The sequence below is a fragment of the Ipomoea triloba genome, chromosome 4 (genome assembly GCF_003576645.1).
Source record: "Ipomoea triloba cultivar NCNSP0323 chromosome 4, ASM357664v1".
NCBI lineage: Eukaryota > Viridiplantae > Streptophyta > Magnoliopsida > Solanales > Convolvulaceae > Ipomoea > Ipomoea triloba.
This window is the reverse complement of record NC_044919.1, coordinates 14910628-14934848: the sequence shown is the minus strand read 5'-3', so window position 1 is coordinate 14934848 and position 24221 is coordinate 14910628. Positions and strand designations below refer to the sequence as shown.

Here is a 24221-nt window from a genome sequence, read left to right as displayed (position 1 = left end):
TATATATATATATATATATATATATATATATATATATATATATATATATATATATATATATATATATATATATATATATATATATATATATATATATATAAGATTGAAATCTTTTTGTATTTAATGAGATTTTGACAATTTTGTTGATGTAGAACTAAAAATGTCTGAAGTAACTCATTATATATTATATTCATGATATAATAAGCAATTGATGTGAAATATATTGTTATAATGTTTGTTATTTATTTCCTTATTTTATATTATATAGTTTAGTCTAGTGGTTATGATTCAGTCTTCAATTATAACCTATAGGCTAGGAGAGCCCTTTGGTAGTCTCTGTTAAAATGGTCTCTCTCTTTGTAATCTGTTAAGGAAATTCAAATTCATTATCTAATCTGGTATCAAATGTGTTAGGTTTTTTTTAGTGTACGAATTATTAATAATTTTTTTTCCTGTCGATCCCGTACGCCATTCTCCACCGTCTACCACCTTCAACCTTTTCCTTCTCTCCAAAAGCTATGGCCACCCCAACCTCCGTTGGAACACTAACTACTGTCGTTGTGCCACTGTCGGTGACTCCCACCGCACTCACATCCGCACACCACTTCGTTTCCATCAAGCTCACGACGAGAAATTATTTATATTGGCGGACGCAGTTGGTGCCATTCCTACTATACGACGGCAAGGCCTTCTTAGATTTCTTGATGGATCGCACCAGTGCCCACCGACGACTATCCCCCCTTCTCCGCAAACTACCGGCGTTGCTGCGATAGCACCACCACCTCAGCCGAATTCGGCTCATCATGCCTGGGTCCAACAAAATCAGTCAATTTGGTTGTCTTTTTTTTCCTTATTACGACCTTAAGATCGTAATAAATTACAGTTTCGCTCCACTCCCTATGTGTTTTTGGGTTATCCTAATTTCTTCCGTGGCTACCGTTGTTTAGATCTTAGCATTAACAAGGTTTTTATCTATCGCCATGTGGGATTCAATGAGACTGTGTTCCTTTTACTACTTCTGATTCTTCGCAGGTTTCTTCTCCGCCAATTGTCGTGCCTTGGGATGTGGCCCTTGTTACTTTACCTGTACATAGTGCGGCTAGTGTGCCCTTTGAGGTTCTTGCGTCTACTCATGAGTCTTCGGGTGATAGTCAGATGGTTGTGGCTACGAGGCAATCTCGACCTGGTCACGCTCGGGCAAGGGTGTTTTCACGGCAGCCTCAGTCTCACTCTATGACCTTACGCAGCATGGGTCTAATTCAACATGTTTCTTTCACCTCTGCTATTGGTGTGCCCAAGCCGACGTGTTATTCACAGGCAGTTCAATTTCCTGAGTGGCGTGAGGCTATGGACCTCGAGTTCAATATGTTGCTTCACAATCACAGGTGGCGGTTGGTTCCGTATACTCCTAGTATGAATGTTGTGGGGTGCAAATGGGTGTTTCAGGCCAAGAGGAAGGTTGATGGCTCAATTGAGCATTATAAAGCCCGACTTGGGGAAAAGGGGCTTTAATCAACTGGCTGGACAAGATTTCTTTGAGACTTTCAGTCCGGTTGCCAAGCCAACTACAATTCGTCTTCTGCTGTCGTTAACTGTTTCTCAGGACTGGACGATTTGACAGCTGGACATTCGTAATGCTTTTTTGAATGGGGTTCTGGTTGAGACGGTTTACATGCGTTATTAGCCAGGCTATGAAGACAAGACTCATCTGGATCATGTCTACTTGCTTCAGATGTCGCTCTATGGTCTTAAACAGGCGCCTTGTGCTTGGTTTACGTGGCTGAACAATTTTCTGGTTTCCATTGGTTTTATTCCTTCTAAGACTCATGTGTCTTTATATATATACTCTACTGATTCTGTGTAGTTGTATTTGTTGGTCTATGTTGACGACATTTTGGTTATTGGATTTGATTCGGTGCGTGTGTCCAGTCTTGTTTTAAAGATGGTTCTGGAGTTCAAGGTTTGTGACATGGGGTCTCCGTATTCTATTTTGGCATTGAAATGGTTTCGGTGTCTGCTGGTATGCTACTTTCTCAATAGCGCTACATGATGGATATTCTCAAGCGTGCCGGCATGATTGATTGTAAACCGGTTACCACGCCTGTTTCTCTTGTTCAGGATAGTGGTGACCCGACTGTTCCTTATGGTGATCCGACGCAATATCGCAGCTTAGCAGGAGTTCTACAGTATCTTACAGTGACTCGTCCCAATCTCTCTTTTGCGGTGAACAAGCTCTGTCAGCATATGCTTACCACTACTACGGTTCACTGGGGGATGTTAAGCGTGTTCTGCGGTATATTAAAGGTATGCTACACTTTGGTCTTCATATCTCTAAATCTGTGTTTGCTAATTTACATGCCTTTTTGGATTCGGACTGGGCGGGTAGTCTAGAAGATCGAAAGTCTATGAGTGGTTTTGCGGTGTTCTTGGGTGCAAATTTGATCTCGTGGTCTTGCCGGAAGCAGTGCACGGTGGCCCTTCTTCGACTGAAGCTTAGTACAAAGCTCTTGCTGATGTTTCTGCGGAAGTTACTTGGTTGGTGTCCTTGCTGCGTGGGATTGGTTTGTCTTCAAGTTCTCAGCCTAAGTTGTGGTGTGACGAACTTAGAAGCTACCTACTTGTGTGCTAATCCAGTTTTTCATGCTCGTACAAAGGACGTTGAGATAGATATCACTTCGTCCGTGATAAAGTGTCCAAAAAGGAGTTTTACGTGCATTTTATTTCAACTAAGGATCAACTTGCTGATATATTCACTAAACCTCTCTCGAGTATGCAGTTTTCTTCTATTCGTGACAAGCTCAATATTCTTTCTTTTACATCTTGAGCTTGAGGAGGAGTATTAGAAGTATTATTTCTATTCTAGTAGGACACTAGTTTAGTGTCATATATTATATCTCTTGTATAGTTATGTTAATGTTATGACCATCAGATTATCTAAATCCTCATCCTTCAAAAGAGTCATTCTTGGCCCTATGTCTTCTATGGTACACATTTCTCCTAGTCTTGGCACTTCACATCTCAGTCATATTTTAAAATCCAGAAAAATGGCAAAAATCATTAGAACCACACATTAATCTCCCACTAAAGATTGATTCTCAACCAATAAAAATATATCTGACTACATTTTAATCAACTAAAGTAACACTAAGTGAAACAAATGATTCATTTGATTTTATTCTCATAATAGAATCAGCAGGCAAGGAAATCTCCAGGAAAATATTACATGCATATTGAGTGCAAGGGTCTCTCTTGATTTGGCAGGATACCTTGTACTCAAAGGGCTAATATCAATTGTCCCTATAAATATCCCCTTTTTGCATATTAAACAGCAAGAATCATACATACACCTAGTGCATTTAACATAATCAATCCAAACAGGCGATACAAATATAATCCATAACACATCTTATTCAATGGCAGGAGAGTTGGCATTTCATAAAACAATTGAATAGTTAGAATTGAGACAAATATGTCATTAGTGCTCTAAGCCATTTAAAAAAAAAAATCCAACATTTTATTCACTGGTGCTCTAAGCCATTTACTGTCACAATACAACTTGTTATAAAATACTTAGCTTGAAAGTATTCGAATATGAAAAATTCAACAATATAATTATGGAGTACATTAGAAGAGAAACATAGGGTTTTAGACAAAAAAAAATTATTACATAAAGGACAACACCTTGTCAAAAATTGTTATCTTTTTGCATTTTTCTTGTAGTATTTCTAAAATGTGTAAATTATATTTTGGTAATTAATTGCTTGTTACATACGTTTGTTTTTTCTATGATGACGAGAGAAATTACAATAACGATCTGACTGTATGCAAATGATCAACTTCATCCTTGTGTAATAATTAAACACCACACATATTTTAACTCCTTTATTTTTTAGTTATATGAAATTTATTACTCAGTATAACAATATATGAGTATCTAAAAACATAATAAGTCTCAATCAAGGTTATATCCTTGATTTATGTTCCTCTTTTTGTATGCTAATAAATGTATACATTTTGCTTTAAATGTTGTACACTCTAATATTATTAGACAAAATTGTCTCTACTACATTCTTGTTATACAAAACTACCCTTACACCGTTATAACACCGTTACTTTTTAACTCCATCATTATTACCATACGCCTATATCTATCATATCTTTTTCCTATTTTTAATTATCATTTTATTAAAATCATTATATAATTAATTTAATGGTTGATTATATTTTAATTAAATTTCTATTAATGGTAAATCATATATGTGTATGTATAAAATACATATATTATTTGTGTATATATAATTCGAATGATAAATTTTAATTATTTGTATTTATTAATGTTTTAATATTGGGCATGAATTTTCGCGCATCGCGCGTACAAAATACTACTATATTTATAAATTCCGTACTTCATAGAGTGATTTACTTAGTTATGGATTACTCTCAACTAATTTATCAATAGTTATGAAATTATAATAACTTCCGACTTTATCTGATCTACTAATATTTGAATTGACCTTCTTGTAACTTGTAACGACTTATTTTGTATGATTGAAATTTTTTATATTATCTTTTCATGATCAATGGTACAGCACCACATTACAAAAAATTCACAGAATTATTGATCTAACATGATATACTTGAAATAACCATCCAAGTGATCAACATCATATATAGTTTATTACTTAAAAAAGTTGTGCAAATTGGCATATTAAGTGTGCTGTCCAACGCCCGTGAATGGTTGAGTCACTACCAATCAATTCCATCATTTTCGAAGGCAAAGCAATGGCATATGGTATGGGGTCTTCATGTCATGAATTTTCACGTCGCTCCATTGTCGTATTATCACATCATCATTCTTATATTATATTACCTATCAAGAGGATGCTACTTTTGACCCCGTGGCGAGGGATTTGCCGGTCGTGCTCCCACCTCCAAACGCCCCAACCATGGTTTTTTGTTTTTAATTTCGCCCCAAGCCTATAAAATGTTTGGACCGACCCTGAATAGGAGTACGAAGTCGGGAAGATTTAGGTCATCATTTTCTTTTGGCAAATGGTCAAAAACATGAATTGTCTTGAAAGTTTAGAAAGTGCGGTCAAGTCCATGATGCCAATCTTGTGATAGTGCCTTAAGTAGCCTTATAATTGATCCATCTTGCAACTGAAAGGCGTGCTGAAAATTCATCGTTATACACAACGCTGAGAAGATTTTCATAGTTTTATGTCATTCACCCTGGATAGAAGGAAAAAATATGCCCTTCCCAAACCCGTCGTCGTGCCTAGAGGATGTCTCCCCTTCTTTACTCTTTGCTTCGTTTATTGCAAATTGGAATGTGAGGCGGTCCCATGGGCTTGAGGTAGAGGGGCTAAGGAGCAAGCTTACCTGTGTTGTTCCAACCTACAAGGGGTCCAAGAATTTTAAGCTGGATGCTATATATGGCTTGCGCCCGCAGATACCTACATGCGCTAGCTGAGGAGTGGCTCGCCACTAGGGGGATAGAGTGGGCTGACTGAGGAGGGGCTGGCCTCCTATGACATAGGCTTAAATGAGATACATAACATATATGAGGCCCTTCGCCAAGAGGATGCTACTTTTGACCCGTGGCGAGGGGTTTGTCAGTCGTGCTCCCACCTCCAAACGCCCCAACCATGGTTTTTCATATAAGGACACCATGGTTTTTCATATAGGGACATTTTTTTTTTAATTTCGCCCCAAGCCTATAAAATGTTTGGACTGACCCTGAATAGGAGTACAAAGTCTGGAAGATTTGGGTCATCATTTTCTTTTGGCAAATGGTCAGAAACATGAATTGTCTTGAGAGTTTAGAAAGTGTGGTCAAGTTCATGATGCTTGATCCGTCTTGTGATAGTGCCTTAAGTAGCCTTATAATTGGTCCATCTTGCAACTGAAAGGTGTGCTGAAAATTCATCGTTGTACACAACGCTGAGAAGATTTTCATAGTTTTATGTCATTCTCACTGGATAGAAGGAAAAATATATGCGATTTTCAGTGTGCACTGCATAAGCTAATTAAAGAAACAACAATGTAAATGATACATCCTCTCTTATTTTTATCTTTTATTCTTTGTTTCATACTACCTGGTAATGAACTCTTTACATGCATCTGCTACCACTAGATCCACACAGGGGAGAGAGGACCATATGCATAAACATGTAAGTTAGAAAACTGTCGGTGCAACTATTTGAAGAAAGAAATACTAAGAAATGGAGGAAAAAAAAAGTCAATGTTTCAGTGTAATTCAAACATTTAAGAATATATAAGCAAATGATGTATTATACAAAGTGTCTAGACTAACTTACTGCTTTACAACAACAGAAGTATTAATCATTTGAATCACAATTCCATATTGTAGCATAAAAATAAAGAATTCCGAATTAATTTAACACCATAAAAAAATATGTTTTTCCAATTTGACTAAATTGAGGGATAAGTAAATTTACAAGTGTGCACATACATATTAGTTACATGTCTTAGCATGTACTTGTATCTATATAGGTAGTTCTAATCCTTTGTGTTGGGATGTAAACCAGTGCTACCCACTGGTTGGTCCTCCCCCAAATAGGGACCTTGCACTAGCCTGGGAGGTCTGGGCTATTGGGCTAGGGCTGGTCCGGCCCAAACCTCCCCAAGCCCGTTACAGTTTACTAGTTTAGTCAATAAAATGAAGGTTCGAACCTTTTAATTAAACTTGGTAACTACAAACCACACACTCCAACTATCTGAACTACCTCAACCGGCTCAACTTAAACTAATAAACTGAATATCCCAACTTTCAACTATGTCAAAAAGTAAAAATAATAAACAAAAAAATATATTAAATCTTTTTAGGAATACAACCACTAAAAGAAAGCTTGCGCGAATGCCTAGCAATGCAGCAATGGCTCCTCCAGGGGAACCCCCTACTATTCGGAGACTATATCCACTGCACTCATCACATCTTGATGGAGATAGGTGAAAAGTATGTGTGCATGTGGGATCAACCTCTCAAAGTGAGGGGGATTCTTGTACGCAGTGAGCAAAGGTCTAGTCTACGTGTTCAGTTTAGTTACAATGATTTACATCCTTCTAGATGCTTGTGTGCATGTGGGATCAACCTCTCAAAGTCAGGCCGGGACATGGAGAGCCCTTGGGTTGGGGATTCAACATTTTGGGAGAAGCACGTGTGCATGTGCAGTTTTATCATGATCATTAATAAGCTTTTTAAAATAAAACCTTTGGTTATTCTATATAACCAAATTAATAAGCTCACATGCTTTTGGAATATATTGATAGAAATAATTATTTCCTAACATTGATTTATATAATAAAGGTTGTAATTCCATAAGGGACTCACGTTGATGATTAGTGATGTATAAAAGCGGAATTACTGGGTGAAATTCCCTCTCTCTCATTCTGTTAAAATTTAAAAAGTTTATAAGGGTTAAAAGATGTATAATGGAAAAAGGATATGGGTTCTCCTGAAAGGAGGTTTCACATTCCTAAAGGGATTTATATTCCTGAAAGGAGGTTTCCCGTTCCTCTTGAAAGAGGGTTTCTCATCACATCTATAAATACCCAGGAAAATTCTAGCGACAATACGGTTTTTGATCATAAGGTTTTTAGTCTCTGAGTTTTCTAGTCTCCATATCATCAGGAGGTGATTAAGGCATACAGATCAGAGAGGTGAAGCATTCTTGATTCTTCAGGTTAGAGATCACATCTCAATGGAATCAAGTAAGTCTTTATCTTTATTCTTGTTTTAATTAAAGATCCATAATCATGAACATTGTTTAGTTGATTAATTTGATTTACATGCGGTTCATCGTTATTTGTGCTTCCGCATTCAAGTTATAAGCACATAAAAGTTTTAATTAACATTTGGTATCTGAGCCAACTTGTAAATTGATTGATCACTAAAATTATGGTTCATGATATTTGGGAATTTTTAATAATAAAGTTCTAAGTTATGGTGGATTTGTTAATTGGAATTAAATTGCCACTGTCGAATAATTTTGTATTCGTTGCAAATCAATTCGCCAAAATTTATCAAGGAACATATATGTTAGTTGAATGTGTGCTTACTTACGTACTGTGCATAATTTCGTAATATTAGGCAGTGATTTGTATATAAATTGATTTGCACGTTCTTTGGGAATCAAAATCGAATGTTAGTGTTTCGATTTGTGATTAATTCATATGGATTTGAAATCAAGGGATACGTACTGTGCTTATATTATTCAATATATATAATAATTTATATTATTGATACATGGTAGTGTACGTATGTACTGTTAAATATATATAATTTGTTATTACATGATTTATATAGTATAGTATGTGATTTGTCACTATTAATCATGTATTATATGTTATAAGAGAACAACATATAAATTAAGGCTTGTTCATATGAATGTGTTGATGAAATCAAAATTGATTTGCACCTTGGAATCAAACTTGGAGTCACGAACGGCTATGGTGGCGTAGCTGAGTTCCCACGACGGAGGGCATACGGTGGAGCTTCTCCGATTTCCGGCCAGCTCCGTGGGAGGTATGAAGAGGAAAAGACAAAATGATGGATTATTTTGTTAGGCCAATTAATTTGAGTCTCTTTGGGTTGTTTAAAGTATTATGGACTTGCTTTAAATTCTAGGCTCATTTAATTTGGGCTTTAAAAAAAATAAAAAATTAAGGGATTATATATAAGTTTGGGCCCTTACGAGTTGTTTAAAGCATTTGGACTAGCTTTAAACTTTGGGCTCATATGTATATATAAAGGATCAATTATGGATGGAGATTTGATCCACTCTTAATTTATATGTTATAATAGAACGACATATAAATTAAGGTTTATTCGCATAAATGATTTATTAGCATAAGACAAGTGTGTTAGTCGCCAAAGCGGCCCACTCATGGTAAATAGCTAAATAATCATTTATGTTTATGCTTACAACATAAATTAAGGTTTATTCACATAAATGAATTATTAGCATAAGGCGAGTGCGTTAGTCACCAAAGTGGCCCACTCAAGGTAATAGCTAAATAATTATTTATGTTTACAAATGTTTATTATACACATGATATTTTGCGTCATTGAATGACACTAAGGATTGATAAACATTTGTGATCATTAACACATGGTTCTAGCGGTCACCCAAAGGTGGATCAAACATGTGATTAATGACAATTTAGGAGATTATGATTCCTATTTTGTTAATATGTAGCGCATGTCCAAAGATGGCCTATATATTAAATTTGAACTTGATGAATAATCTCATTCAAGTATGTGTAAATGATGCATGTCGGTAAATTGACATTGTATTTAAATTTGACCCAAAGGCGGATTTAAATACAAACTTAAGGTTTATATATCATAGTCTGAATAAAGGTTTGTTAACTCAAGGCAATTGATATGTGAGATAAAAGGTTGCAGTGAACACTATTGTATCACGCTATAATGGTGGCAGTTATGATGCCAGTGATAATGGCAGCAAGTCTAAAAGTAAAAGAAGGACAAGCATCCTATGAAGGTGCAAGGTGCGTTCAGAAAGTGCATAAATGCTATTTCTGCAACAAACCTGGGCACAAGAAGGCTGAATGCCTGAAGAGGATAGCTTGGATAGAAAGGAGAAGTATACATTCAGTTTCAGTACGTATGCTTTGAATTCAATTTTATTAAGGTTCCTTCTAATACTTGGTGGTTAGACACTGGTGCTACAACACATGTTTCATACATACATTATGCAAGGTTTTCTGATGTTTCAACCTCAAAAGGGAAAATGAAAAGTTTCTTTTCATGTGAACAAGATGAAAGCTAGAATTAAAGGTATTGGAACTTATAGCTTTAAGTTGGATACATGCTTTTGCTTTGATCTTGAGAATTGTCTATATGTTCCAGAATGTTCTAGAAATCTTGCTTCAGCATCTAGGTTGGACATATTGGGTTTTAACCTTAAGATTGGAAACAAATATTTTCTTTGTATCATCAAAATACCTTTTTTGTGGTTATGGTGTTTTGTTGGATACTTTATATTGTTTCATGCAGACTTTGTTAATTCCTTGTTTAATGTTATGAGTGAGGTTAGTGTTGAAGGAAGTGCACCAAATAAATCTTTAACTTTCTTGTGGCGTAAAAAGGCTTAGTCATATATCCAAATTAAGGATATTGAGACTTATTAAGGTTAAAATTTTGTCTCAATTGGATTTTATTGACTGGAATGATGCATGTGTCGATTGCAAAAGGGATAGCAAGTCAGACATGTATCAAAATACTCACCCACAAGAAGCTTGGGATTACCTAATACATACAGATATATGTGGCTCTTTTGATAGGCAAAATCGTACTTTTATGGAAATAGTTAGGAGTATGGTTAATAAACTGTATATTGCCTGTTTCATTGTGAATGTATGCATTAAGGACAACAGCATACTTACTCAATAGGGTTCCTAGTAAGGCTGTTTTAAAACACCTTATGAACTGTGGACAGGAAGGAAACCTAATTTGAGGGATCTTCACATTTGGGGTTATCAAGCTAAAGTGAAGATATATAATTCACATGAAAATAAATTGGATTCCATAACATTATTGGTAATTTCATTGGATATCCAGAAAGGTCTTAAAGGATATATACTTTATTGTCCTAATCATAGTACGATATTGTTGAGTCTGGTAATGCTTGCTTCATTGAAAATAGCAAAGTCCGTGGGAGTGTGGGAGCTCGTAAAGTTGAGATTAAGGAGTCATTGATGGATCCATGTTCATCAAGTGATCCTTTCCTTGTTGTAGTTCCTATTGCTCCAATTACAGCCTTATGGAAATACTTTGGAACAACAACAACTAGATGCTCCAATTCCACATGAGGAAGCTATTGTAAATGAAGATGAGGTTGAAACTCAAGTTAATGATCAAGTGCAAACTCAACAGGAAGCGGCTTTAAGGACATCTACTAGACAAAGACCAGTCATTCCTCATGTAGTGACTACATTGTTTATGCACTTGAGTATGAAAGTGACTTGAGCATTGATAATGATCCAGTCTCGTTTAACCAAGCCATACAGGGCAATAATTCTCATTTTGGTTATAAAGAGACTTTCTCTCTGGTTTCTAAGAAAGACTCTTTGAGAATTATTTTGATAAAGGTATAATGCGTAATGTTAAGGAATATCTTTCTAAGAACTTTGAAATGAAGGATAAGGGTAAGACTTCATTTGTGATTGGAACAGAAATGTTTCATGATAGATCACAAGGGATTTTAGGTTTATCCCAGAAGGCTTACATTAACAAAGTTTTAGAAAGATATACACTGGTAAACTGCAAAGAAGGTCCTAGGATACTTACAAGGCACTAAGGACCACATGCTCACATATAGAAGGAAAAATAACCTGGAGGTTGTAGGTTATTCATACTCAGACTATGGCGAATGTTTGGATAACAGAAACTCCACATTCGGACATATTTTCCTACTTGCTGGTGGAGCAATATTTTGAAAAGTGTGAAGGAGTCTGTCATTACTCTTTCCACTATGGAGGTAGAATTTGTAGCAAGCTTTGAGGCTACAGATTCAAATCATCATGGTTGCCCAATTTTATTCCTGGTTTTGGCATTGTCGACACTATAGCCAAACCATTGAGGATTCATTGTGATATTGCGGCAACTGTGTTCTTCTCAAATAACAACAGATATACTAAAGGTGCCAAGTACATGGATTTGAAATTTCTGTCTATTAAGGAGAAGGTACAAAATCAAAAGAGTATCAATAGTGCATTTTGGCACCGATCTTGTGATCGCGGATCCGTTAACTAAGGGATTGGCGCCCAAAACCTTCATTGGCCATGTTGGTAGAATGGGCATACTGATAAAGTCCTTGTATAACGGTTAATCCTGCCATACATGTATGGATTTATGTTTGATTAGCACATTGGGTTGTTGATACTCTTAGATATCTATTCAGGTTTTGATTTTGTTATTGTTGATGTTGATCACTTATTTATGCATAATTCAGAAGTGATAACTTTGGTCTTATTTAGTTAAGACATAAGGAATAAGGTTATTTCGGATTTTGACCTTATTATTATGGTTCGAATTCTTATTAACTGTGATACATGGAAGGGAGCAGGACGCTATGTCAGGCCTGTAACTGCCATGATTCAGTTAGTAAAGTTCGATGAGGTTCTGACTTCTACATTTTCATATTAAGTGAGCTCAAATTAAGGATTGAAAATGTAAAGTCATACTTATATGAATCAAGTGGGAGAATGTTAAAAATAATTTATTCCTAACGTTGATTCATATAATAAAGGTGTCATGCTTATATGAATCAAGTGGGAGACTGTTAGAAATAATTATTTCCTAACATTGATTTATATAATAAAGGTTGTAATTCCATAAGGGACTCACGTTGATGATTAGTGATGTATAAAAGCGGAATTACTGGGTGAAATTCCCTCCCTCTCATTCTGTTAAAATTTAAAAAGTTTATAAGGGTTAAAAGATGTATAATAGAAAAAGGATATGGGTTCTCCTGAAAGGAGGTTTCACATTCCTAAAGGGATTTATATTCCTGAAAGGAGGTTTCCCGTTCCTCTTGAAAGAGGGTTTCTCATCACATCTATAAATACCCAGGAAAATTCTAGGGACAATACGGTTTCATCATAAGGTTTTTAGTCTCTGAGTTTTCTAGTCTCCATATCATCAGGAGGTGATTAAGGCATACAGATCAGAGAGGTGAAGCATTCTTGATTCTTCATGTTAGAGATCACATCTCAATGGAATCAAGTAAGTCTTTATCTTTATTCTTGTTTTAATTAAAGATCCATAATCATGAACATTGTTTAGTTGATTAATTTGATTTACATGCGGTTCATCGTTATTTGTGCTTCCGCATTCAAGTTATAAGCGCATAAAGGTTTTAATTAACATAAATAGTACCCCATCAAATAAAAGCAAAACTAGAAATCTGCAGAAATCTTAAGGATGAGATACAATGGAGAAGGTAAAAGCACAATGCTAAGCTAATCATGCCTCGAGCATGACATTATGTTGTAGGTCATGTGGCAAGTCAAGAACAATTATGTCTAGGCACATAGTGCATGCACACACACAATCCACAAATATAAAAGAAAAGTGTGTTGATTCTTAAGGAAGTACACACAAATGAACATTATATCAATTCTTGAAGAAGGTGCAGTCAAAAGATCGGTATACGCAAGTTCTTACCCCCAAACATAAGTTAGAATAGTTCTTGCTAAAATATGTCCTATAAATACAGACACACATATTGATAGGTAAAAATTGAAAATTAAACACAAAGTACACACAAATGCGCATATATATATATATATATATATATATATATATATATATATATTGATAGGTAAAAGTGCAAAGCACATAGTTCATTTTATTTGTATGTAGGACTGCTAATGATGACTACATGCAAAGCTCAAATCATAGTGTGCACAACCTAATTAAATTTCACCATTTTGGTGGCATGCCAAACAAAAGAAAACTAATACCACTTAAGTAATCATTTGACAATATAATACCCCCTATTAGGTATTATATTTCTCCTTCCAATTGATTAGGATAACATTATTGTTAGATAACGACTGTCAATAATCTGTAATGAAATAGCAAATTAATGGCCAAGTTTGGGAGTTGTTGTTTCAAATTGGGAATTAGGAATTCAGATTTGGGCAATTTGTTTATTTTACATCATCTCTGAATTTCTTAGTCAATTTGTCCACATGTTAGAGCATGTGCAGCCTAGCAACCAATATGTACCAAAAAAGGCTACCTTTACTTGTAATCCATCATAAATGCTAATTTTAAACCCATTTCTCTACCTGTTCAATTTCTACAATTCTACTTAGGGTACAATTCTACAAAGAAAATAAAATCAACACAAAATATTCATTCTAGTCAAAGGACAAAATGTTCACTTTGGTGGTAAATGTCTTCTTAGGTTTTTAGTTGAAAGACATTTTTCAAATTCCTATCTCTCGTCACTCTCTTATTTCTCTCTCTTTTCTCCCTCTCTCATCTCTCAATGCTCTCCCCCCACAAGCAAAGGCTTCAATTAGTTTCTTGTTCTTCCTTCAGATTTCAATCTAGATTTATCAATTGTGCTAAAACTCAACGCCTTTGCCATTATCCAACACAGAGAATGAAGTACAACCCCCATGTTTCCAGCTCTCACTGGAAGTGCCAGAAGGCGTACTTTACTACACCATCTAGCGTGCGTAGGGTGTTGATAAATGCTCCTTTCAAATGGAAACTGAATGTACGTTGTACTTGTTCCAGAGATCTGACAGGTGCGCTCATCAGCACCCTGCGCATGCTAGATGATGGTGCGGAGAAAGTACAAGGGCCGCAATGGGAAGATCATCCAGGTGTACATACCATACGAAATGGGTCATGCACATCAAGTGGATTACCAGAGCAAAGGTCAATGGGTCAACACTGTCAATGTTGATACCCATCCAAGGTCAATGGGTCAACACTGTCAATGTTGATACCCATCCAAGGTTGTTGCAGCTGCTGGAACTTCATCTATTGATCAGGTTTGATAATACTATGTTTTCTTTGCTTGCTTCTATGATATGAACTAAAAAATAATCCCTATATTTCTCGAATAACCCAATATTTTTTAAAAATATTTTATCAAAGTGAACCTGTTTCTAGTGCCGTTTGAAGCTTAGTTCAACATTGTGGACCCATGATCACCCAAAAATTTAAACCTCTAGTTCAAACAAGGTAAGTTAGCAACCACACAGGACAGTAAAAAGGAAAAATTGTGTTCATGAGAGAGAGAGAGAGAGATACTTTACTAAAGCCATCAAAATCCCCTTCAGAAAGGCTGCATATTCCCTGCATAAACCATCAGCTATGAGGTCTTCAAGGGTCTCAGTTCCACACACAACAATCACATCAGTTTTCAAATGGTGCAAAAGAACAATGAAGTATGCTTCTTTACACTTATCATGAGAAAAGAACGTGAAACAAAAATTTTAGTTAACATTTATGAGGATGTGTAAATGTCTGAACTCTAAAAGTTGCTTCAAATGAGAAAAGAGATCAAAGTAACACTAAAGAATCTGTGCAACTATAATTTACTTTAGTCTACAAAAATTACTACTCCGTATAATATTCAAAAGAAAGTATTATTTAAATAAATGACCCATAAAGCCAAAAATCACTTGTATAAAAACATACCCAATTCCTTTTTTGTTCAATTAACAAAGAACCGAGAACATTAACTAAAGGAAATATATTTTAGTGTACAAGGGAGCGAAATGTAGCAAAAAAACCCATAACAGTAAAGGGTGAAAGATATAGGGATTTCAGGAGAATACAAAAGGGTGTCAAGTAGATAGAGGTATAAGACTGCAATACAATTGGTGAGTTGGAATCAAGAAGGGGCAGGAGAATGATTAGTCTTGGAATATCACTACCTTGTGCTAATGTGTACCATTGTGTACTATTTGATGGCAACAATGAAATTAATATATGAATTCATAAAATCTTGCACCACCCCTAGAGCCCTAGAGGATCCTGGCCCAATTAGTGAGCTACTTAATAAAGGTTTTCTACCATGCAGGCATTATGCAAAAGAAAATCTCTCCGACAACAATTAGTGAGCTACTTAATAAAGGTTTTTGGGGATTTTTGTCACATTATGCAAAAGAGAATCTACCATGCAGGCATGCAACTATTCAAATATGAGATCAGCATCCTAGTTCTTTGATTTTTTTTCCTCTAGGAATTAGAATTGATCATGAAAATATGAGTACTTTGTATTATAGCATATAACCAACACTTCATATTCTAATATGTGTTATATTTGCCAATAATGTTAAACCCAAAGCAGAGAAAATAGAAATGTAGTTTTGCACCATTTGCCATAAACCCGTTCTATATAGAACTCTACTTGAATGCGCATGAAGTTTTCTTATTCCAGTACAAATAAATCTCAATAGAAACTTTTCAAAAAAAAATCTCAATAGAAAGTTTTTTGAACATGCTAGAGGAGGATGAAACTTCAAAATTTAGGAAGCCACTCTTTTTGCCACTTGAACTAGACACATATATTGTCCCACTTTGTATGTTTGGTTCAAATAATGATAGTCAACATGTTTCTAGTTCAAATTTTGTACTAATTAATTTAATGTTAGCAAATATATAGAAACTACATGTACAATGCTATTAAAAACAAAGGCAAAAAGTTAAATTTATAGAATAAAAATTTAAAAATAGCAAAAGAAAAGAGAAAAGTTAACTAGACCCTCAAATAATAAACAAGACAAACAAAATGAAAACAATATTTTCTTGGACGTGCTATTCTAAACTTCAAAGTGTATTTTCGCAGAGACAATTTAAATAAAGAAAGCTAAATAATTTATAAAGAAAAAATACACAAATAGTTAGTAATAATCAGGGTAAAGCACTAGCCCATCTAAAATGAGATCAATGGGTAATTTATTAGGGACCAAATAATTAAGGGACATTGATGATATTAATTACTCCTATTGCACTCTGTTTACGCATCAGCAATTTCTGTTACACAATGAGATTTCACATATTTTAAGTGGGAGAATTTAAATAATTGCTACATTAAGGCACATACTTCATTTTGTTAAGTACTTCTTTTACCTAGAACCAGTATTACTAAGAGAAAATACAGAAAAGATCTAGAGATGGTAATTAACAATATTAGAGCCCATATTTAGACTATTGACTTACTTGGTTAACACGTCCCCTTTTAAGTACATCATCTGTCACTTTGACATATTTCAAGAAAATTGCTGCATGACCTTACCACCAATTATCACCTTTCAAGTAAAGGTGACTGTAATAAACAGGTAAAAGCAGTCATATTAACTTCTCAAAACAAAATGTTGCACACAGTTTACAGATACAGAAAATTCAAATACCACTATATAGTGCACATGGATGTTCTGAAGTAATCCAAACTAATATTGTTCCCATTAGTATGTAATGGAATATAGAGATAAGTGTAGCCAATTTGAAGTATTTGACATGTTAACTACTGGCTGTATTTACTGTTAAACATGTTTGTTTCATAAATACCATGTTGCTACAATTGATTAGAAAGCTGTTTTCATGGTAAAGATTTCTTTCTAAAGGTTAAAAAAAAATTCTAGTGTATTCAACTACTTGATGCTTAATGCAACTACTTTCTGTGCAAACTAACCTTTAGTTAGCTGAAACCAATTTTTTTCTGCTACATGAAAGCAATTATTATAGATTATGAAAGGGTGGTCCAGAAGGTGGCAAAGAGCCACCACCTAGCCAATGAGACAAAAGCAGCAGGAGAATGAAACAAGAATAAGGGAAAATCATTTTATGTTTTAGGGAAACTAGAAATCTTTCCATCTCTAGAATTTCAAAGTGTGGTAAATCAAGTAAACTCTTAATGCTTCTAAGATTCCTAATTTGGCTATCAATACTCAATAATCTGTAATGAAATTGCAAATTAATGGCCAAGTTTGGGAGTAGTTGTTTCAAATTGGGAATTAGGAATAGCTTTAGTGGAAAAATGGTGTTAGGAAAAATTCAGAATTGGGCAATTTGTTTATTTTACATCTCTGAATTTCATAGTTAATTTGTCCACATGTTAGAGCATGTGCAGCCTTAGCAACCAATATGTATCAAAAAAGGCTACCTTTACTTTAGAAACAATATTCAATTTTGTAATCCATCATAAATGTTAATTTTATATCCATTTTCTCTGTATTCTTTAATCATTTCTCTCCTTATTCAATTTCTACAATTCTACTTAGGGTCCACGTGGAAATACAAAGAAAATAAAGTCAACACAAAATATTCATTCTAGTTGAAGGAAAAAAGGTTCACTTTGGTGGAAAATCATCCACCAAGGTTCTACAAGGGCCGCAATGGAAAGATCATCCAGGTGTACGTACCGTACAAAATGGATCATCCACATCGAGTGGATCGCCCAAGCAAAGGTCAATGGGTCAACACTGTCAATGTTGATACCCATCCAAGGTTGTGGTCACCAAGCTGAAGCTGGAAGTGCCTGCACAAGGACCACAAGGCAGAGTTGCCAGCAAGGACAAAGGCAAAGTCACCGTCAACGATGTTGTTGCCGCTGCTGAAACTTTATCTATTGATCAGATTTGATAATACTATATTTTCTTTGCAAATAATCCCTATGTTTCTCGTGTAACCGGATATTTTTAAAAAATATTTTATCAAAGTGAACCTGTTTCTAGTGCCGTTTGCAATGTTTTAAAAGGCGAAGGCATGCCTTGAGGCGTTTTGTATTTTGAGGCGAGGCGTAAGCCTCGAGGCGTATTGAGGCGTAAGCCTCAAATAAATAAATAAATAAATATATATATATATATATATATAATAGGAGAATGGTTATAGTCTGTAGCTTGATTAACCTACAAATGAAAGCCACTAATCACACTATCAGCATAACAACATTAAAAAACATTTTTTTAGAAAAGGCTAGGTGTCACACACCCACACTCTATATGAAACAGCAGGCAGTACACCCATATTATTTATATATATACACACACAGAGGACGCTGGAGGTCGCCGAAAACTGTAGGTCGCCGTAGCCTTGACGTCGCAGCTGCTTTAGGTCGCCGTGCAAGAGTTGAGTCTTGTCCCACTTCGCAAGTCAAAGTGTGACTTGCCTCAAAAAAACGCCTCAAAAAGCCTTGAGGCGCATATGAAGCGTACGCCTCATACGGCTGAGGCGTAAGCCTCTAATTCAGCCTAAGAGCCGTAAGCCTCAGTGCGTACCTGCTAAGCCTCACTCTGAGGCGGGCCTCAAGGCGAGCCTCAAAAAAGCCTTTTTAAACTATGGCCGTTTGAAGCTTAGTCGTTCAACATTGTGGACCCATGATCACTAAAATATTGTCCTTCCAAAAAAATTTAAACCTCTAGTTCAAACAAGGTAAGGAAGCAACCACCCAAGACAGTAAAAAAAGGAAAAACTGTGTTCATGAGAGAGAAAGAGAGATACTTTACTAAGCCATCTCCTTCAGAAAGGCTGCATTCCCTGCATAAACCATCAGTTATGAGGTCTTCAGGGGTCTCAGTTCCACGCACAGCAATCACAACAGTTTTCAAATGGTGCAAAACAACAATGAAGTATGCTGTTTTACACTTATCCTGAGAAAAGAACGTGAAAGTGTGAAACATAAATTTTAGTTACATTTATGAGGATGTGTAAATGCCTGAACTCTAAAAGTTACTTCAGATAAGAAAAGAGATCAAATAAGTAACACTAAAGAATCTGTGCAAGTATAATTTAGTTTAATCTACAAAAAATACTATAATATTCAAAAGAAAGTATTATTTAAATAAATGACCCATAAAGCCAAAAATCACTTGTATAAAAACATACCCAATTCCTTTTCTGTTCAATTAACAGAGAACTGAGAACATCAACTAAAAGAAATATAGTTTAGTGTACAAGTGAACGACATGTAGCAGAAAACCCATAGCAAATAAAGGGTGAAAGATATAGAGATTTCAAGTTTTCAAATATCTACTGTGAATACAAACGGTGTCAACTAGTTATGAGTATAAGACTGCAATACAATTGATGAGTTGGAATCAAGAAGCAGCAGGAAAAAAATGATTAGTCTTGGAATATCACTACCCTTTGCTGTGTAGACTATTTGGTGGCAACAATGAATTAATATATGAATTCGGAAAATCTTGCTCCAAACTTAAATCGTGACAAATAAGTCATAAGTTTGCACCTGTATTCAGATTTAAAAATGATTTACATGAGTGATTAAGAAATTTAACTATTTTTTAAAATCTTGGATCTATATGTGCATGTAGGAAAAAATGAATATTCAGGTACTAATTGTGAATTCAAGTATAGTCATTCATTTAGTCTCATCACTTTTCTTCTTTTACTTTTATTTGACACGTCAATATCATCCCTTTGAATCATAAGAATACCATAGCCAACTAACGGTTTCCCATGTCAACCCAAAATATTCTTATGCAATTAGCATTATGTAGTGGAATATAGAGATAAGTATAGCCAATTTGAAGTATTTGACATGTTAACTACTGGTTGTATTTACTGTGAAACCTGTTTGTTTCATAAAATACCATGTTGCTACAATTGATTAGAAAGCTGTTTTCATGGTAAAGATTTTCTTTGTAAAGGTTAAAAAAAAATTCTAGTGTATTCAAGAAGCTACGAAGACTTGATGCTTAATGCAACTACTTTCTGTGCAAAGTGCAAACTAACCTTTAGTTAGCTAAAACCAGTTTTTTTCTGCTACATGAGTTAGCAATTATTATAGATTATGATGAAAGGGTGGTCCAGAAGGTGGCAAAGAGCCGCCACCAGCCAATGAGACAAAAGCAACAGGAGAATGAAACAAGAATAAGAATAGCAAAGTGTTGTAATCAAGTAAACTCTTAATGCTTCTAAGATTCCTAATTTGAGTTTAGGAAACCATCCTAATCTCAGTTTTGAGCACCTATACTCCCCCTCAAGTTGGAGCATGTGAAAATATGGAATACCCAACTTGCACCCACAAAAAAATGAAAAAATTTAAAAAAAAACAAAAACAAAATGCTTTGCATGTTCAATTAGTATAGAAATCATCAACAAAGATTACCAGTATATTTGACCAAAATCCTGATACGTTAAGCCTCAAAGATCTAATACAAATGCAGCAATTCATGAAGCCAAATCTAGAAGTTGGAACTGTTGGATAATAGGAAAGTCTAGTTCTATTCCCTAGTAGGAGTATGCTTGGTTTCCCATTCCTAATAAGGGTGGGTTTAGTCCAATTAAATATTTGAGGGAATAACTAAAATTAAATAATAAATATTAAATGGAATTTATACTAAACTTGGTAGGTTGTGAAAGGGAAACCAGAAATCCTTTCATCTCTAGGGCTCTTGAACTACTAGGAAAGTGAAGTAATTAAGTGAATTCTACTTTGAGTTCAGGTAACCATCCCAATACGGAGTATCAGGAACACTCTCAAGTATTCTAACATAAACAAACTAGTGTAATAATCAAGGGAAATGGGAACAAGAATTGCCAAGAATTTTGGCCTTCAAAAAGCTTATGATTGGCTTAAAACTGCATCTGAAAGGGTGCAAGGGTTGTACGAACCATTTGTTGAATTCACACACACCCTAGGAAGAGAATAACAATGTGCCACTAGAGAATGGGGTTGAAAACTCATAATTACATGAAGACTAGAATATTTGGAGAGCCATAAAAGTTATCTTTTATCTCAATTCAAAAAATACTCCAGAACTAATTAGGAAATCAACAATAGCCACAACCAACAAGACAATTTACTAAACAAAATTCAAACTCAAAGTCACCAAGTCTGGAGACTACTGTTAGAATAGTATTTCTCCTTGAGCATTGTGTCATTGAGCATTGTGTAGTATTGAGCTGTGTATCCTTGAGCTGTGGAGAGTCTTGGGCAGCCCAGTCCAGTTTTTTTGTTGTTTTCCTTTCTCTTTGCATATATATATGTTGTATGCAGAACAGATTGGATGTAGAGTGTAATATAGAACATATTGAATACACTATCCTGTGAGCTTTCAACAACTACAACCCCAAAACTAAAAATTCCCAAAATGCAAATAAAAACAGAACAAAGAATGAAAAGTAATCAATCTAATTTAAACTAATGATGCAAGATCGCGAATAGCTTCTACTTCATCCAATAAACCCAAAAGTAATGCCCCAAACTGCAAAACACCAAAGCTCTTCAAGGTCTCAAGTTGTTGTTGTCATTATTTCCAGAAAAGGTGTATTTAACATCAAAAACCATGTAGAAATACATACATTTCTCACCTTTTTGAGCCCAAGGAGAGAAAACGCCTTGCCTACATAGCCATGACAATGGAAAAAGTATTAGATTTCTTCCAACATCAAGTAGCAGACCCTGTATTGTACCCTTGCACATTAAAACACACTACAATAGGTTGAGATATTTTATAGAAATTGATAACTAAAGTCAGCATACAGTATAGGCAGCTTCAGCAAACGGATGAAGAGAGCAGCCTCATGGATCCTTTCCTCAGGTACTGGTAGTGGCTCTTCACATAATTTACCTATGCAATAAAGCTAGTCCTGAATATCAACAAAAGATCATTTTGTTTACTTAACATAGTAAAGGAAAACTTGAAGTAAAACAGTGTAGAACTTAAACAGTTAGACTAAACATCAATCAAAACTGTGAAAACAGATGCAGAGACACCTACAAGTAATTGAACCATCCTAGACAGCACAATGCTTCACGAATGCCATGATCAAATACTTCCCTATGCATAGTCCTCTGTGACATAGAAGGATCTCCATTTCAAAACATCTGATCCTGTGAAACATTGGACTGGGGCTACATAAATTACCATGGCAATGAAAAGGAGAACCGTTTTCGCTGCCACTTTTTACAAGTTAAAGAAAAGCTCTGCAAGATGGAGTTGAAAATATTATCTTTAGTGCTAAAAGGATCAACATAAAATTTTCAGTAAAATAATTGGCAATTAACCTTCCACATGAGTTACAATTGAGCAATATCTTGTAAACATTCATACATTTAAATTTAAAAAAAAAAATACTATATTATTTCTAAAGGACATGACAGAACCAGGTTTCATGTTCCCTCATTCTCCTCAATAATAAATACTCTGTAAATAAGAACAAAATACACATGAAATTCAAAACTAAGATTACCTAGAACACAACTAGTCGATGGATCATCTTGATATATACATTTCATGAGAGTAAACAGAAAATAATCTACCCCGAGGAATTGCAGAGCGTTAATTACTGCAGCAAACCTAGTCCACCATAACCATCTCCGGCATCTCCTCTTTACTGTAACGTAATAATCAACCAAGAAACAAAATTTAAAAGTCAAGAATGATGATGATTAGTCAAGAATGGAGATGTCCCTCCTGCATGACGGAAGACTGGCCTCCGCCGCCATCACGACGGAGATTCCCCCCGTTGGATGCTCCAAGAAACCACGCTCACAATACTCTCCTGATTTGAATTTGGATTTGAGCCGACGTTTATGTCTCCGTTGAAATATATATATAGCGGTCGTTTACTAAAGTTCCAATTGCATTGTGACCATAGGTCATGGCTGATACTGCAGTTGTGTTGAACTGATATTGCAGTTGTGTTGAACGGATACTGTAGTTGTGTTGAAAGGAAACTGCAGTTGCGCGGAACGGAGACCATTTCATCCGTCTGTAAATGTAGTTGTGTTGAACTGATAATGCTTGAACGAATACTACAATTGTATTGAATGGATACTGCAATTGTGTTGAATTGATGAACGACCTCTGGTCCGCGTAACTGCAGTTTCCTTTCAACACAACCGCAATATCTTTTCAACACAACTGCAGTATCCGTTCAACACAACTGCAGTATCAGCCATGACCACGGTCCACAATGCATTGTGGACCATGGTCCACCATATAATTTGCGCCAATTTCTAGGACCCCTCCTCAAAATTGCCGTTTGAATTAGTTGGTTGTGTGGCTTTTTGAAATGGACAAACTTTACTTGCCATTTAAAAAAAAAAAGACACATTTTAAAAATTAGACAAAAATAATAAAAATTTATTTAGGAAAAGCATTCTATCTGGTCAATCCTGATAAAAAATGCATCTCCTAAATAATCAATTTTAAAATTTTCTGAAAAATAAATGTCAAAAGTATTTCTCAAATACATTTAATATTATTTTTAATATCAATTAAATAAGTTGTATATTAAAGTGTACTCTTTTTGTTCCACATAAAATGCATTTGAGAAATGTGTTTGTTATATTATATAGCTTGATTTTTTTTATTAAAAGAAATTGAAAAATGTGTTTATTGTATTATACTGTATTAATTACCCAATGAAAGAAGTTTCTCATCAAAAAAATATTTTATCATGTATATAGTTTCATTTTAAAATCAAACACATTTAGTATATGTGTTTGATTAAAAAGTACAGTATACTCTTTCACAATATTGCTTTAGCCAAACGATTTTCGCAAATGCATCCAATCTTGAAATAATATATAGGTTGCCTTATTTTCAAAAAAAATATAGGTTGCCTTTTTAAGTTATAAAAAAATACTCCGTAATAATTAAGGTAAAGGTAATGCGTTTACAGTTAAAATTCATAAAACTTATGTATCATGTAGAAATACTTATATGATATTCAA

At 34.9% G+C, this 24221-nt stretch overlaps 1 long non-coding RNA gene across 3 annotated transcripts; it reads right to left on the bottom strand.

Moving 5' to 3' along the window:
- Positions 1-13360: 13360 nt before the first annotated feature.
- LOC116014741 lies at positions 13361-22370 on the bottom strand. Of its 3 annotated transcripts, XR_004097471.1 has the most exons (5): positions 22261-22370; positions 22023-22129; positions 21851-21882; positions 19019-19167; positions 13361-14866 (listed from the first exon to the last, which is right to left on the bottom strand). It is a non-coding gene; the product is annotated as an uncharacterized LOC116014741 (long non-coding RNA). The 3 variants fall into 3 exon arrangements; XR_004097472.1 differs by lacking the exon at positions 13361-14866 and having other exon boundaries at positions 18401-19167; positions 21851-21941; XR_004097470.1 differs by lacking the exon at positions 13361-14866 and having other exon boundaries at positions 18401-19167.
- Between the last annotated feature and the right edge of the window lie 1851 nt (positions 22371-24221).